Raw genomic sequence first — 16,861 nt, 5'->3', positions numbered from 1 at the left:
TTATCCTACCACAGACAATGTTGTACCTCATGATTAATCTGGATATTTTCTTTTTGACAATGAAAGCAACATCATTCCTCTTCAATTTGTCATTCCCAGCATAGTAAACCATGTGGTTGTCAGATTCAAAATGGGCAAAACCAGTCCATTTCAGCTCACTAATGCCGAAGATATCGATGTTTATGTGTTCCATTTCATTTTTGACAACTTCCAATTTTCCCAGATTCATACTTCGTACATTCCAAGTTCTGATTTTCAGTGTATGTTTACAACTTTCTCTTCATTTTGAGTTGTACCCCATCAGCAAATGAAGGTCCTGTGGGCTTTTCTTCCACAAGCTTTAATCCATTAGCGTTATCATGGTCAACTCTACTTTGAGAAGGCAGCTCTTCCCCAGTTGCATTTTGAGTGCCTTCCAACCAGAGGGGCTCATTTTCCGGCACTATATCTGACAGTATTTTTCTTCTATTCGTAAGGTTTTCAGTGACTAAAGATTCAGAAGTAGTTTTTCACTCTTTCTTCCTAGTCTGTCTTTGTCTAGAAGCTCATCTGAAACCTGTCCACCATGGATGACCCTGCTGATTATTTAAAATACTGGTGGCATAGCTTTCAGAATCATAGCAACTCACAATATATATATATTACCTGGTGTGGCACTGGACTGTGAACCACAAGGTTGGTAGTTAAATCCCATCACCACTTATATAATATATAGAGAGAGACTTATATAGATATATAGATATCCTCCCTTATCCATTCAGCCCATGTCTCAATCCATAGAGCACTGTTGTTCCAAGGTTGCTGACACAGAGTCTTAAATAGATAATTCAAAATTCAGAGGATTATCCAGGCCCTTGATAATCCTAAACTTGATTTTACAAGTAGCTTAACTTATTCATTCAACAAATATGTTAAGAGTACCTGCTCTGAGTTATTCAAAATGGTAACGACTAAAATTCAATAGTGATTAAAGCATACATATTCCTACCAGCATAGAGCTAATTGTCTAGACAGTAAAAGATAAATATTAAACAAATGATTACATAAATGTGTGTGCATGTGTATATCTTGATACCTACATATGCAATTAAAATATGGTCACAGGATCATAAAGGAAATGGAAATAAACGGACAGATTTGAGAAATCTTTTTCTATAAAAACCAAGACAATTAGAAAATAGATGAGGAAAGTAAGAGAGGAAAGCATAAAAGATGACTGGCAGATTTCTGACTCAAACAATGGGGTACACAACTATGTCATCCACATGCAATGTGGAAAGTATGGAGAATATCATGAGATGTAGACCTTGGACAAGATGAATAATGAATGCCATTATCAAATAACAAATGGTGACAAGAAGAAATTTGAGGTCCATGTTCTGGACTTTATCCTTTTCAGCTTAAAATTTCTTTAAAAAATCAAAGCTATATGAAAAACTATGCTTGTGAAAAGGAAAACCGAATCAAGGAACTCAGATATCCCAGAATTGGGTAAGTAGCCTGCAAATAAATGCAGGTTAGTGTATGCTCAGGCAGAAAGAATATAAAATGAATCTTTTTCAATCAAAGAAAATCAAATCTGGCCTTTTTTTTTTTTTTTTATCCAGCGAATCCAAAGCTTGGCTGAATGAAAAACTAAAACTAATCTGAAAAAGGATTGCTCCTGTTGTGTGTGTCCATATGAGGCAGTTTTTCATGGGGAACCTTTGTCTTCATTTCCTTTTCTGATGTGTAGTCAGTTGCTATATAATAATGTGATATGCAAAAGGCCAAATTTCTGGAGTCAAACTCCATTTACATCACTGTATTGACAATAGAGTTGGACGAGAACATAAAAGATGTTCAAGCAAAGAATGTTTGAATCCATATGAAACTTAGGGGTCAATGCTTTCAAATTCATTCCTAGGAAGCATCTCTTCTACATCATTTTACAGGTGAGAAAACCACATTCTGAACAAGTTAAATGACTTTCCTGGCAAAGGAAGTAACAAATCTGGAGCTGGCATCTCGATCAAATCCCAGTGGAGCTCTTTCCACTATTCCATTCAACAAGGTGGTGAAGGGGGAGGAGTTGTCTAGAAATGTTGCCCACTTGAGAAAGTAATTTGAGACCAGGCTTATAATGACTAGGCAGGACTGATGAACAGACTAAGCTTCAATTTAGCAATAAGAAGTCTCCATAGTTCCTTAATCACATGAGTAAAAATCATTATATTTGATAGTGGGAAAAACAAGTTTTGTGAAATTTAAGATAATGGGCATAGAGCGGCTTGTTATAGAAATCTAGGCACAAGCTAATGGGGACAGTGACTATGGAAGGGGAGTGGATAAAAATGACAGTTAGAGGCACCATGCAGGAATAACAGGTGTGGACCGGGAGGAATCTTCCAAGGATCTGTTACCCATTATAAGGCATAGGACACCATGTGAATACTCTCTGCACATAAAGTAAATACATAACACTACTTTCAAACCAATGACTCTTCTGCCTGTGAAACAGAAAAAATCCCCTTCACACATGAAGGATAGCATATTTAATACTTGAAAAGAACAATCACTTTTATCATTTCACATTCATAAGACCCATCTCTCATTTCTTTACTGATTCATTCACATTTTCATTGAGTAAAAATGTGCATGTCTGTTATGCAATGAGAAGTCCTAGTGGCCCAATGTTTAAGCACTCATCTGCTAACAAAAGGTTGGTTGTTCAAACCCACCAGTGGCTCTCATAGGAGAAAAGACCTAGAGATCCACTTCTGCAAAGATTACAGCCTATGCAATTCCACAGAAGAACTCTATGGGGGAAGTTCTACTCTGTTCACTAGGACCCCTTTGAGTCACAATCGACTTGCCAGCAAACAACAGCAATCTAATGTAATGAGCCCTAGGGTGGTTACAAAAATCAATGAGACAGTCCCAGTCTTAGACACTCTCAGGCTTTCATCTGAAATGTTTACAAAACTAAGTGCTATAACTGAGCTATAGAACACAAAAAGAAGAATGAATATTTCAGCCTGGAATTGTCAGAGAAGGCTTCTTGGAGGAGGTGACCCTTGAGTTATATTTTAAAGGACATCAGGGGGATTGAAAGAGATGAGCATTAGAGAGAACTACATATGCAAATGCATAGATTAGTAAAGGATGGTCACATTTAGGGAAGGTCCTTGTTGCTGGATCACTAGCAGAATATGTTCAGGTGGGGAAGGAAGTTGGAGGAAGGAGGCAATTAGATAAATCAACCCAGTCATGAAAGTTAGATGCAGATATTCAGTGGCTTGCTACAGAATGTGGAGCTCATCCAGCAAACAAAGGGAATGATCAGAGATTTGTGGGAAAATTAGATTTCTGTCCTAGATATTCAATTCTTCGTTATTTGCAGCACACACAAATCTCATTTGATTCAAAATGGCATAGGCTACAACTTCTTATCCCTAACTTAATTTGAGAAAGACGACTTTAGCCACTTTGAGGTTTCAATGACAGTGTCTCCATCCAAAAAGTAGAGATGCCACGGGCTATTCATCATCCAGGGAAGCCACCAGCTATCAGCTTCCTGGCAGATGCCTACGAGAGCCTTTGCCATGCTTTGGGATTTAATGGTCTGAACAGGCCCTGGTCCTTATTCCCCTTTAAAGGAAAATAGTCTTTATTTGATGAATTTTGAGCACATACCCCTTTAGGGAACAACCTCTTCACTCCTAAATTAAATTCAAAAAAGCAAGGTTTTCATTTTCTCATCAAAGCATAATGCTGCTATATTGAAGCAGGCTTTTCTCCCTCCGTCACATCTTTACTGTATCAGGATAGGCCAAATGCAGAATGAACCAACTGCACGCTTACCTGGTTATCAGTGGCCCAGCACCTCGGCCCACAGTCACAGACTGGTTTTATTAATTTCTGAAAGCCTTTTCCTTTTCACATATGACCCAGTCCTTCTTCGTGTCTTTATTTTCAATAGGCATATTTCCCCGTTGCTTACTAATAACCAAAGTGACTGATTTAACAGCTGGTACAACCACGTGTGGAGAAGTAGGATTCTTTCCAGTGTGTGGAAGGACTGGAAGACATGGATTTTTTTTTAAACCTCACAGTCTGAAGCACATGTCACTGCCAGTGCTGACAGGCATACAGTGTGTCCTTTACACAGGACCCAAAAGATTGCAAATGCTTAAGCACACTTTCTTTTCTCACTTCCTAACTTTACCTTAAGAGTATATATGTATATTCATTGTTGTTAGGTGCCACCAAGTTGGCACTGACTCATAGTGACCCTACAGACAACAGAACAAAACACTGCCTAGTCCTGTGCAAACCTCACAATCATTGCTATGGTTGAGCCCATTATTGCTATTGTTAAGTGCCAAACTAGTGGACAGCACTGTGAGGCACTCTGAGCAAATTAATTACTGTCTCTTCTTCTCACTGCCTGGTTCTTAAGACAATGCTAATTAGCCAGGATGAAATGAAGTTAGCATCTCTCAGGTAAGATGAAAGCAATGCCAACAAGAGAAAGGATACCTGGTAAAGTACAAGAGCTATCAAGAGTGTCCACTGCAAAGTTATTAAAACTCCTTAGACACAACTAAACACCTTGAGGGAATGAGTTGTTGGGGCTGGGGTCTCAGGCCATAGTCTTGGGGGACATCATGGTCAATTGGCATAAAATAGTCCACAAAGACAATCTTCTACAGTCTACTTTGGTGAGTGACTAGGGACTTAAAAACTTGTGAGCAGCCATCTAAGGTGCAACTATTGATCTCTCCCCTGTCTGTTGGAAACAAGAGTGATGAAAAAAATCTAAGACGCATGCAAACAATTAGTCCGATGAACAAATGGACCTCGTGAGCATCAGTCTTCATGAACCTGATAACAGAAGAACTAGGTAGTGCCTCCCTACCACTTTCCACCTGCTCTGATTAGATCACACTAGAAGGTTCTGCACAGAGTGGGAGAAAAATGTGGAACAAACTCAACAATTATGAAAAAGACCAACTTTACTGGTTGGACAGAGGCTTGTGGAACCTCAAGACTATGTTCCTTAGTCATCCTTCAAGTTTAGAAGTCATCTTACCCTGCGGCTCGGTTTTCAGCCAAACAATAGAGAGATCCCCCTAGGAAAACAACAACACTAGTAAGGTCCTCATCATACCTTAGAAGAATCAACCATTTGAGATTGAAAGGGCAGCATTTGCCCAAGAACAAAGTTCAGAGGAGTTAGGAAAGAAGGAGGAATGGAAACAGGAAACCTAGGGAGTAAATGGGATAAGTGATGTTATACTAAGGTATCTGCAATCAATGAGATAAAACAAAATGTGTACAAACTGTTGAATGTAAAATGGATGATCTGGTCTATAAACCTTCACCCAATTCACAATAAATGTTTAAAAACACTAAAAAGTGTAGCTGCCAGCTTTCTACCACCAAAATTTACAGATCCATATTAAATCCATATTTAACCTCACATGCAAAACTCAGTATTATTCTATGACTTCCTAGCAAAATGGGGAAAAATTCTATAAAAACAAGCAGCTAAACACACTATCCTACTTACAGCTTCAGTCAATGGGAATAAATAATACAAGAGTTGGACTTCCTGCAGAAGGCATCTTCAATCAAACTTGGAGCAGCTCAATATTGTTGCTGTTGTTAAGTGCCATTGAGTCGATTCCAACCCATAGCAACCCTGTATAGGGTTTCCAAGGAGCAGCAGGTGAGCTTGAACCACCAACCTTGCAATTCAAATGACTTTGCTGTCTGATGCATTAACCCACAGCACCACAGCAGGACTCCAGCTCAGTATTAGAATAGACCATATAATAAATGGAGTGCCTGTTCACTGATAACTGAAAGGTTGGAAGTTCAAATCTACCCACAGGCACATTAGAAGAAAAGGCTGGTGCTCTACTTCCCAAATTTCAAACATTGAAAACCCTATGGAACACAGTTTTACTCTGACATACACGGTGTTACTATAAGGTGGAATTGACTCAACAGGCAACTGGTTATATAATAAATACACACTATGTGAACTAATAATGACTAGTATCTCCTTCATACTATGCTATTGATGAAGAGAAGCCATGAAGCTCTACATAATCGCCCAGATGTGGAACCTGGAGTTTGGGGAAGAAAAAGCAGTGTGGATTTAGTCCCTCCTGCTCATTCAATGAAATATAAGTTGGGTACTCTTAAGGGCATGATGCCAAATGCCATCTTTTCTCTCCTGATAAATGTGGATGAGACGACAGCGTGGGTAAACAGGGTTACAACCCATGATTGCAGTCACCTAACAATCATTTACATGGTATGCAAATCTTGTTGTTACTGTTGTTAAGTGCCACCAAGTCAGTTCCAATTTGTAGCAACCCTATAGAGAGTTTCCAAGGAACAGCTGGTGGGTTTGAACTGCCGATTTGTGGTTCACAGCCCAGGTTTGATCATACAGCGCCATACAGGAGTTCAAAGAGGTGATGACCATGGATGGCTTAGACAAATCATAGAGTCGATGTTAGGGGGCAACCACTCTATGTTGTTGTTAAGTGCCATCTTGTATATCTTGGTGTGGCGCTATAGGATAAGCACTGAACTACTAAGCACAATGTCAGCAGCTCAAACCCAACAGCTGCTCCTCAGAAACCCTACACAAGGTTGCTATGAGTCAGAACCAACTTAACATGTATGCATGGTCTCTCATCTTTGTCTTTTAAGGAGTTCTGGTAGCAGAGTGGTTACTAGTTGGGCTGCCAACCTCACAGTCAGAAGTTTGAAACTACCAGCATTCCATGAGAGAAAGATGAGGTTTTTTGATCCTGTAAAGATTGACAGCCTCAGAAACTCTATACAGGATCGCTATGAGTCAGAACTGACTCCATGGCACATAGCCACCACCAACCACCACTACCACTTTGTCTTTTGGACAAAATAAACTTTTCTATGGCCTGCAAAGTCTTTAATTAGATAAGTGGCATCAAGCCTTGCTTGCTCATAGCAGATACTGCCAAGACTGGGCCCAGTCAGAACCACAACAATGGCACACATTATGAACTACAGAGTTCCTGCTAGTAGCTTAGCAAGCCCATCTTAGCTGGCTTCCCTAAAGGAAGACACTTGTAGTCTCTAAGGGAAGAGTTGTTAACATCAAGGTGCCCCCATTTATTTTCTTACCTTGGCCCTCACCCTGTGTCTTCCTCCTTCTAAATGCTGTTTTTCCTTTCGTTCTGTAGGACTTCAGGGAGCAATTCCATTAAATGTAATAACAGTGTAGTAATACAAAGAACATCATTTTCTAGTGTTAATAACTTTCATTTTAAAGCCACTTGTGTGCTCCGAAATTTAGCAAAGCATCAATTTCTCATCAAGGCCAGCAAACACATCAAAATTGAAGCTTTAAAAGTTCTGTTTCTTTGGGGTTTGTACTCTATGTACAGGGGAATTGAAATACCATTTTAAAGTAAAATTTGTTTTGATGCTCATGTTGCCAGCTTTACTGTTGGAAACTCATCTCTCTGCATAAAATAGACACATGAAGTGTTGGCAAAAGAAGGAGGAAGATCTCCTCAGATGAAATATCCATTTCCTGTGTTGCTTTTATAATCTGCATTTCTTAGTAATAATAGGGGCCAAATTTTTTAGATGTCATCAGGGGAGAATCAAAGAAAGGAATACTTTTATTAGCACCAAGTTCAAATTGTACAAATACTATCATTGCCTTTTACCCTATTCTGGTCACTGGGGTCACAAAAATGACAGCAGACTTTGGGAAAGTGGTTCTCAACCCTGATTGCCCTTTTGCATCACTCTGGAAACTTACAGTGAATGTCAGTTCTCCGGCCCTTGACCCAGTGTAACTAAATCAGAATTTCTGCAGGTTGGGATTAGCACCTTAGGATCTGTATATAGTTTTTAATTTTTTAAAGCTTCGCAGGAAATTCTAATGTTCAGCCCAACTGAGAAACACTGATAACCAGGAAAAGTGGAATAGATCAACAACATGGGAAAAAATAAAAACATCAACACCTTCCTGAAGTTTAGGATCAGTATCCGGTGATGAAGTTTAGAAAATGTCTTTATCTGAAAAAGAAAAACGTTCATTTCTGATCACTGGAACACACCTTCCATTTAAATTACCCCATTCGTCATCGCTTCCTTTGCCATCCACTTTCCCTACCACTGGTCTCAACTGTTCCCTGAATTCCTCTGCCAGAAAGACTGTGAACTTCTGGACCATTCCCCCTAGTTTTGAGTATACAATTGTTGTTGCTGTTAAGTGCTGTCAAGTTGATTCCAAACCATAATGACTCTGTACAGGGTTTCCAAGGCTGTAAATCTTTACGGGAGCAGAAAGCCTCATCTTTCTCCCGCGGAATAGCTGGTAGTTTCGAACTGCTGACCTTAAGGTTTGCAGCCCAATTCGTAACCACTACGTTACAGCAAAATATTTGTTCCCCAAGGCTGGTGTGAAAGAGTGCACAAACTTAGTCACATGGAGCATGCCTAAGAACACACAACAGTTTAACTTGGCTACCAATATGGTTTACTTTTTAAATTGGGTTGAATGCTCATGGAAGGAAGCTCTTCCCTAAGGAGTGAGCCGCTAGAGGCCGCTCTGAGCCAGATCCTTGTTAAATCGTGCTCCAAGTGAAATCACATCAAAGGGAAAGGAAGCCTGCTCCAGTAGCACCGGGAGTCATGGCAACCTCATGGTTCCTATTTTTAAACTTGGTGAGTGAGCACACAAAGTGCGTGTGTATACATGTGGGGGAGGGGATCCTGGCATAGCTCAAAAATATTCTTTTATGAATTTCTGAGTTTGCAGGTGGCTAATATCTGTGACAATGAGATCAAAGAATTTAGCTAGAATCAGCTATGTGAGAATGTTGTTTTCCCCTCCTCCTTAACTCCACTATCTTGTTCTCTATCAGAAAAGATTCTTAAAGGCCTGTGTTAGAAGTACCAGGAAAAATCTTGGTTTCTTTAACCAGCATATTCTGAAAGTCTGCCCTTGGTTTCCTGGGTTCATTCTGCTAGCTTCTTAAGTAACTGATTTTGTATTACAAAACAAATGGGTTCGAACTAGCAAATCAAAATGACTTTTTAGCCATGGGACTCCCCACACCTGAAGAGATAAGCAGATGAACTTTGTGTAGCATCTTCATAACTATCCTCAGTATGGGGCACAGTCACTTAATGAACCAAAAAAAATCACACACACTGTCAGAGAGTTCACTCCAACTCATAACAGCATGAGTGTTACAGAGTAGAACTGCTGCTCATACGGCTTTCTTGGCAATGAGCTCTACGGAAGCAGATCACAGAACTGCTGGGTAACCTTGAACCACCAACCTTTAGGCTAGGTGTTATTGTTGTTGCTAAGTGCCGCTGAGTCGATTCTGACACATAATAACCCTGTATAGGGTTTCCGAGGAGCAGCTTATGAGCTTGAACCACCATTCTTGCAGTTTACACTGACTTTGAAGTCCAGTGTATTAACCCACTGCGCTACACCAATCAAGTGTAAACTGTTTGTACCATCTGACACTTAGGTCTCTACTAAGGAGTCAAAATGCCTAATGAGGGTGTCACTAAATAAACTAGGAGAGAACATAATACCATTTAGTGCAGAAAAATGACCCTCTATTCATCCCATTTTATTCAATTCCAGCAGCATTGTTTGAGCTTTTTCCCAATCTCTGACTGAACATAAATTTTAAACAAATCCCAACTAATTTAACCTGTCAAAACAGAATAGCGGCCCTGGAGGACATTTGTAAATCATGACAGAGGCCAAGGTCTGGCTTTGTTTTTCATATGTCTCTGGCAGGCGACTCAATGTGCCTGTCGCCTCCAGGAGCTTAGGTAGATTTTAGAACAGCACAGTAAGTCTGTTCCCACTTTAGTTCCAGAGACTTGCAAGTCTGCAGACACTACAAGTTGTTGCTTCTCCATATGTGGGTTAATAGACTTTGGAATGAACAATAAGAAAAGAAAAAAAAATCATCAGAAAAGGAAGGCATAAACATGATCAGAGCAAGGCTGGAAAATACAGATAGGACATGCTTCAGATGGAGAGTAAAATAAGCAGGCTCAATGAGAGAGGTCCTCTTACATGCACTGGATGCTGTGATGGATTCTGGATTCATCATGATCTAGTCTTTAGGGTGTCTCTCTACAGAATACAACCAGAATGCTCCTTAGAAGTAATGCTGGCCATACTGTGGCTATGTCATCAGTAAACACTTGCTTACTTTCTATACATCATGTTGTTGTCGTTAAGTACTGTGGAGTCGGTTCCAACCCATAGCAACCCTGTACAGGGTTTCCAAGGCTGTAAATCTTTAAGGGAGCAGAAAGCCTCATCTTTCTCCTGCAGAACAGCTGGTAGTTTCAAACTGCTGACCGTGAAGTTAGCAGCCCAGTTCATAACCACTACGCTACCAGAGCTCCTTTCTATACATCATAGGAACAACTAATATCTAAAAAAGCATATCATATTTGGTCAAGTATAGAGGGTCACAGAAAATGAAGGATACCCTAAACAAGCTAAATGGATGCAACAAATACAACAATGGACTCAAAACATGCCAAAATTGATGAAAATTAGCACAGGATCAGACAACATTTTGTTCTGTTATACATGAGGTCGCCAAAAATTAGAGCCAACTCCATGGCAACTAACAACAACAATTTTTAGGACAAGATTCAGCAGAGAAAGGAAGCTCTTTATTACAAAGAAGACACCCTGGCCTACAGGTTAATGATGGATTCGTATACATCAGAGTCTGGCCTCATTTACTCAGCCACCCAGCAAAAGAAATAGTCCTCAGAGGGAAAACGTATACCTTAAATTCATAAAGATGTAGATTGGAAATCCAACATTACAACCAAGTAAAGCAGACAAGTCACTTAACCTTGTTAGAGCTCAGTTTTGTTATCTGAAAAATAGACGTAATAATGCCCTTGTAGAATACCTTTAAGATTAAAAGAGGTTATATAGAGCACTTGGCACACAGTGCTAACTCAATAACTTATTAAATTTTCTAAATTGCTGAAGTTTGATATTTTAAAGCAATGAGTTTTTCCTCGATTATCTGAAGTTTTAAACAGAAATTTTTAGGAAGATATTATAGAGATTTCTGACTTCTTAAATGAAGGATATAATCAATATAATTTAAGTGCTTATTGATGAATTAACAATGACTATGCTATTTTTCTGTACAAGGATGCTCTCAAGTAGGGGAGGTATATGCTTTTTAGGGAGTATGGCCTTCTGGAAGCTCTGCTGAAACATGTCTACTATGGATGACCCTAGTGATATTTGAAATACTGGTGGCATAGCTTCCAGCATTATATCAATATGTAAACCACCACAGCACAACAAACTGACAGATGAGTGGTTAAATAGAGAGTCAGTGAAAGAGAGGAAAACCCTCAATGAGATGGAAAGATACAATGGCTGTACAAACAGGCTGGCTCAAACACAGCAATGACTGTGAAGATAGTGCAGGACTGGGCAGTGTGGGTTTCAATGAGTCAGAATCAACTCACAACAACCTAACAATAATAATATGACAGACTGCCCAAAACGATCTCAAAGAATGCTTCTTTTCAAGGTTTTCTGTTAGATTTTTCAAATTTTTTCTGTCCCTTCCTTTTCTGTTATTTCTTAATGCTGTTAGCTTTCCTACCTGATCATCAAGATGTTTCTTATTTCTAATTGAATCTGGTATCATCTAAATTAGATCAGCAAGTACTCTGAGATTACTAGTTGCACCCAGAGAAATGGATTGGCAAAGTGGCAGCATCAATGGGCTCAAGCGTGGCAACAATGGTGAGGTTGGCCCAGGACTAGGCAGTGGGTACCAACTCACTATGAGTTGGTACCCACTCGATGGCACCTAACAACAAACCAAAGACAAGGCACTGCCACCCCCTCTCTAGTGAACAGGGCTGTAATTTTTAACTGGGTTTCTGTCTTGAAGGAAGTGCATTCAGAATGCTCCTTTGAAGTGAGGATGGCGAGACTCCGACTCTCATATTTTGAACATGTTGTCAGGAGGGACCAGTTCCTGGAGGACATCATGCTTGGTGGAAGGTCAAGGAAGAAGATGAGATTCATAAAGAGATGAACTGACACACAGACAGCAGCAGTGGGTTCAAGTGTAACCACAATTATGAGGATGGTGCGGGGTTTCATTCTGTGGTACACAGGGTTGTTATGACTCAGAACTGATTTGTTGGCATATAACAACAATATTATTGCCAAGTTTTAAAATAAGACAAAATAAAATCCTGTACTTCCCAGATTCCCTTGCAATTTCTCTGTGGCCACTGACCAATTTCTGGCCAGTGGTGAGCTATATTGGCAAAAGCATTATGCGCGAGTTCTGTGAAATCTCCTTGAAAGGGAGATTTCTAACTTTAATCTGCTGCTTAAAACAGCAGCCATTGTAGGCATGGGGGTGAAGGCCACACCATATGAACAAAACAACAGGAAACTAACAGGAGTCAGTCCTGACTCTAGATACACTAGATACGCTACCTAAATATGCTTATGTTCTTAAACTGGGTTAACTGAGCCAGACCTAACTTAGCCTCACAAGCTTCCTAGAAAAAGTACTCACATGTATAAAATTTTTCTCAAACTAAATTTGAGTAAAAACACAATACATTCAATTCATTTTAGGGGAAACATTTGTGTCAGTACTTTTAGCTCAGAGTCTTTCAGTTTTCTTCATGGATCTTGGTTATGCTCTAGATACATCAGGTTGTTAAACAGGTGGCCCATTCTCCATTCTCCAGATGAAATGAACACATAGGAGATGCAGTGATGGAACCCTATGCAGCTTATAGAATCACTATGATAAGTCACAGTCTATGTTACACATATACACAGTTTATGAAAAGGATCATATATTATCATTACTAGTCATATTAATAACTTAAAATATTTTGTTGTTGTTACATTGTGTTTTCTGTGAAAGTTTACACAGCAAATTAGGTTCCCAGTTTAACACTTTCTATACAATTGGAGTCCTGGTGTGGTGCTGTGGGTTAATGCGCCAGACTGCAAAGCCATGTGAACCACAAGGTTGGCGGTTCAAGCACACCAGTGGCTCCTCGGAAACTCTATACAGGGTGGCTATGGGTTAGAACCGACTTGACAGCACTTAACAACAAGAACAAATACAATTTGTTCAGTCAGATTGGTTACTTTTATGTGTATGTGCACTTCAAGGAAAAGTTTACAAAGCAAATTAATCCCCCATTCAATAGTTGTTACATAAAGTGTTCCATGCCACTGGCTGCATTCCATACAAAGTTTCAGTACTCTATTTCTGCCCCAATGTCCCTGCTTCATCAGGATTTTCTACCCCTTCCTACCTTCTCATCCTTTCTTTGGGACAAGCAGTGTCCTTTTGATCTCCTATAACTGATTGTTTTAAGGAACATATGCATCTCAGTTGTTTTCATTTTGCTGGAAAGTGGCTTTCAGAAATGGCTTCAGTTCTGTCAGAAGGGTGGTCTTACAATCATAGTTTCAGGAGTTCCCCTAGTCTCTATTTATCAGAAATCAGATCTTTTTAAATGAATCTGATATTCGGTTCTGTTTTTCACCCACTATGTCTTAGACCCTCTGTTTTGATCCTAGTCAGAGCAGCTGGAAGGGGTATCTAGGAACTAGCTAGCTCTTCTGGTCTCCAGGTCCTGTAGGCCATGGTTTACATGGTTCATTAGTCCTTTGGGCAAATTGCCCCCCTGAGTCTTTATTTTTCTTCACTGTCCTTTATTCTGGATAGGAAGAGACCAATAGGTCCATCTTAAATGGTGGCTTACAAGTTTATAGGACCCCAGATGCTACTCACAAAAGTAGGATGCAGAACATTGCCTTTATGAACTGTGTTGTGACAACTAAAGTAGATGATAAACAGTTTCCTTGTGGCAATTGACTGTGGCTGAGTCTAAGTTCTTTTGCCTTCAAACTTAGCAACTCAGATCCTACAACATGTCTGGTTATATATGAGAAGTTTTCAAATGACTGTGCCCTTTGTGTGCTCTATTGTCTATATTAATATACATGCAGCACCTACAATTATACATATAGAAATACTCACAACCAACGCTACACCTGCAAGTAGGTGTACTCCCTTATACCGTCCCTCACATATTTAGCATATCTATCTATTTATGGATCCATTTGTAAATGATTGATTGTTAATGTATTGTTTCAGGACTATCTATGTTATAGTAATTATCGAGGTGGTGGTGTTACACGTCAAATAGGTTCCAACTCATAGAACCCTTGTATAAGAACCCCTATACAAGGTTTGAAGCAGTAAATCTTTACGGGAGCAGAAATCTTGGTAGCTTCAAACTGTTGACCTTGCACTTTACAGCCCAACATATATCCACTACACTACCAGAGCTCCTTAGTAATTACTGTGTTGTTGTCAAGTGCTGTTGGGTTGGTTCTAACTCTAGCACCCCTGTATAGGATTCTCAAGCAGTGACTGATGAGTTTGAACCACTGACCTTGTGGTGAAAACTAATCTTGCGGTCTAATGCTTTGTCCCACAGCACCACTCCAGGACCCAGTAATTATTGTAGTTACACTTTATTTTTGCATTCCTCTTAATTTTGTTCCTTTCTTGACTTGGTCATGCTGTGCTGACTTCCCCCATATTGTGTAATGCCATGCCCTTCACCATTATTAACATGTATGTTAAATCAAATTAGTAATTTTCCTTCTTTTCCCTTACCCTTACACCCTAGGTAACCATTAACTGATTTTTTTCCTGTGTGCAAACTTTTTGTTTTTTTGATTAAAAAAAAAAATATATATATATATATATATGGTGGTCTTATAGAATATTTGCTCTTTTGTGATTGACTTACTCCAGTCATTATAACATCCTCCAAAATAATTCATGGTGTGAGCTGTCTGGCAGGTCTGTCACTATTATTTGTTGTTGTATACTATCCAATTATGTGTAAATACAACAGTTTGTTTATCCATTCATCCACTGACGGACACTTATGTTGTTTTCATCTTTTGCTATTTTGAATAATACTGAGCATGGGATGTTTATTCGTGTCATAACTCTTATTTTGTTTAGAGTATTAAAAGGTAAGTCAAAAAGTATTGCTACTAGGATTCCAGTTCATACATACATATGCTTATTTCAAACAAAACATATTTAACATGTCTCCACCATTAGGAGATGGCTGCAGATCAAGCTCTTTCAGTAATACACTTGTCTTAGTTTCATTAGAATACTGTTTGAAATGGTTCCAGTCAAAACAGTGGCTTCTGGGAGGCTGGGCTTGATGGCAGATAGGGTGGAGGTGCAGTGAAGTTTGCCATCAGTGATACCAAAGAATACCAGGCAAAGCAGGTCCAGGGCAGAGCTCCAAAACTCGGAAGCACAGAGATAGGAATATTTAAAAGGTTTTAAGGCTTATAGCTAGTGGACCTTGTAGCAAAAGTAAGAAATTGCATACTTTTCAATCTGATAGGCTTGGTGACCCAAGCAGATTGGGCTAAACCAAACAGCAAGACCAAATGGGGGAGCAGACACACCACGGAAAAATGCAGTGGGAACCTCGGAGCAAAGATGGACAATACAATTTGTCATTTTTGCTTTGTTCTGATTTTTTTTTTTTTTTGGTATCTGCTCATTGACCACCCCTACATTCTGGTAAATGGTAAATAGAGAGGGTGCCTGAGCAAGTGGACACCACCCCCAGCTTCAACACTTGTGGGTTGTTCTGCCATGCATGTGCACAGATATTCTCAACCCAAGAGCTGGCCCTGAAAGGTTTGTTTTTCTGTTGCTGTTTTTTTTTATAACACAGGAAAGGCCAGGACAGAGCTGTAGAAAGGGAAAGAGAATTTAAAAACAAAACAGGCCAAAAATGAAATTAAATCCTGAGGTACAGCATAACAGCCAACAGTGGCATCTTGAAATCTCTCAGACAACGTTGAAGGCAAGAAGCTGAAGAGAGGACATTAAAGTCATACTCATGTTAGGTTACAAATTTTTTTTTCTCTCCCTCCTCTCCCTTTTCTGCAATTACAGACAACAGTATTCAGTCTAGTTTTGTCTTTTTGTTGTTGTTGCTTTTTTTCTTGTTTTTTTTTTTTGTTGTTGTTGTTGTTGTTGTTTTTTGCTGGTGCTGCTTTGCTGTTGTATGCTCCCCCTTCTAACTTTGGGGGACTCTTTAACACCCATTATTACCCAAGAAGAGACAGCAACTGCAGTCATATAGGCAAGCTACAACCACACTCTCCAAAACATCAAAATCCAGGCAAGAACCAATACCAACTGCCATATATCAGGAAGGCAGACAACATCTGTGAAAGTTATTCTGATTAAACAATAAGAAGAGTGAAAAGGGAAGCCTACATCCTGATCACATCTCCCTGGAAGCAATCACAAAGCATAAAAAATAACAAAAGACACACTCAATTAAGTATTAAGGCTCTGGGCCTTAATACTAAACATGTCCAAGAAACAAAACCAGATGACCATATCAATACATGTCCAGAAACAAGATAAAATGACCAAGACAGTTGATCCAGAGGTAGACCAGGACTCTATTCTGGAAGGAGGGCAGGACTTGGAAATGCCTGAGAAGGAATTCAGAAAAATTATTGTAAAATGTTTCAAAACAATTTACAATGGAGTTGATAAAAATAAAGAAGAAGTCAGCAAAGTGCTACAGGAACAATCAAATAAGAGAGATACAGCATTGGAAACAATTCAAAACCTACAGAAAGATGTCCAAATGATCAATAATAGAATATCAGAAATAGACAATATACTGAAAGGGCAATGGAGTGGAACAAAAGAGATGGAAG

General features: G+C 39.4%; 1 protein-coding gene across 1 annotated transcript in view; it reads right to left on the bottom strand.

Annotated features, from left to right (window-relative positions):
- Nucleotides 1-16,861, bottom strand: part of GRIN2B (glutamate receptor, ionotropic, N-methyl D-aspartate 2B) — a 678,642-nt gene that overhangs the window by 283,334 nt on the left and 378,447 nt on the right. The window lies entirely within an intron of this gene.

Source organism: Chrysochloris asiatica, unplaced genomic scaffold (genome assembly GCF_000296735.1).
Source record: "Chrysochloris asiatica unplaced genomic scaffold, ChrAsi1.0 scaffold00086, whole genome shotgun sequence".
Taxonomy (NCBI): Eukaryota; Metazoa; Chordata; class Mammalia; order Afrosoricida; family Chrysochloridae; genus Chrysochloris; species Chrysochloris asiatica.
The sequence above is the reverse complement of the archived record's forward strand: the minus strand, read 5'-3'. Positions and strand labels throughout refer to the sequence as shown.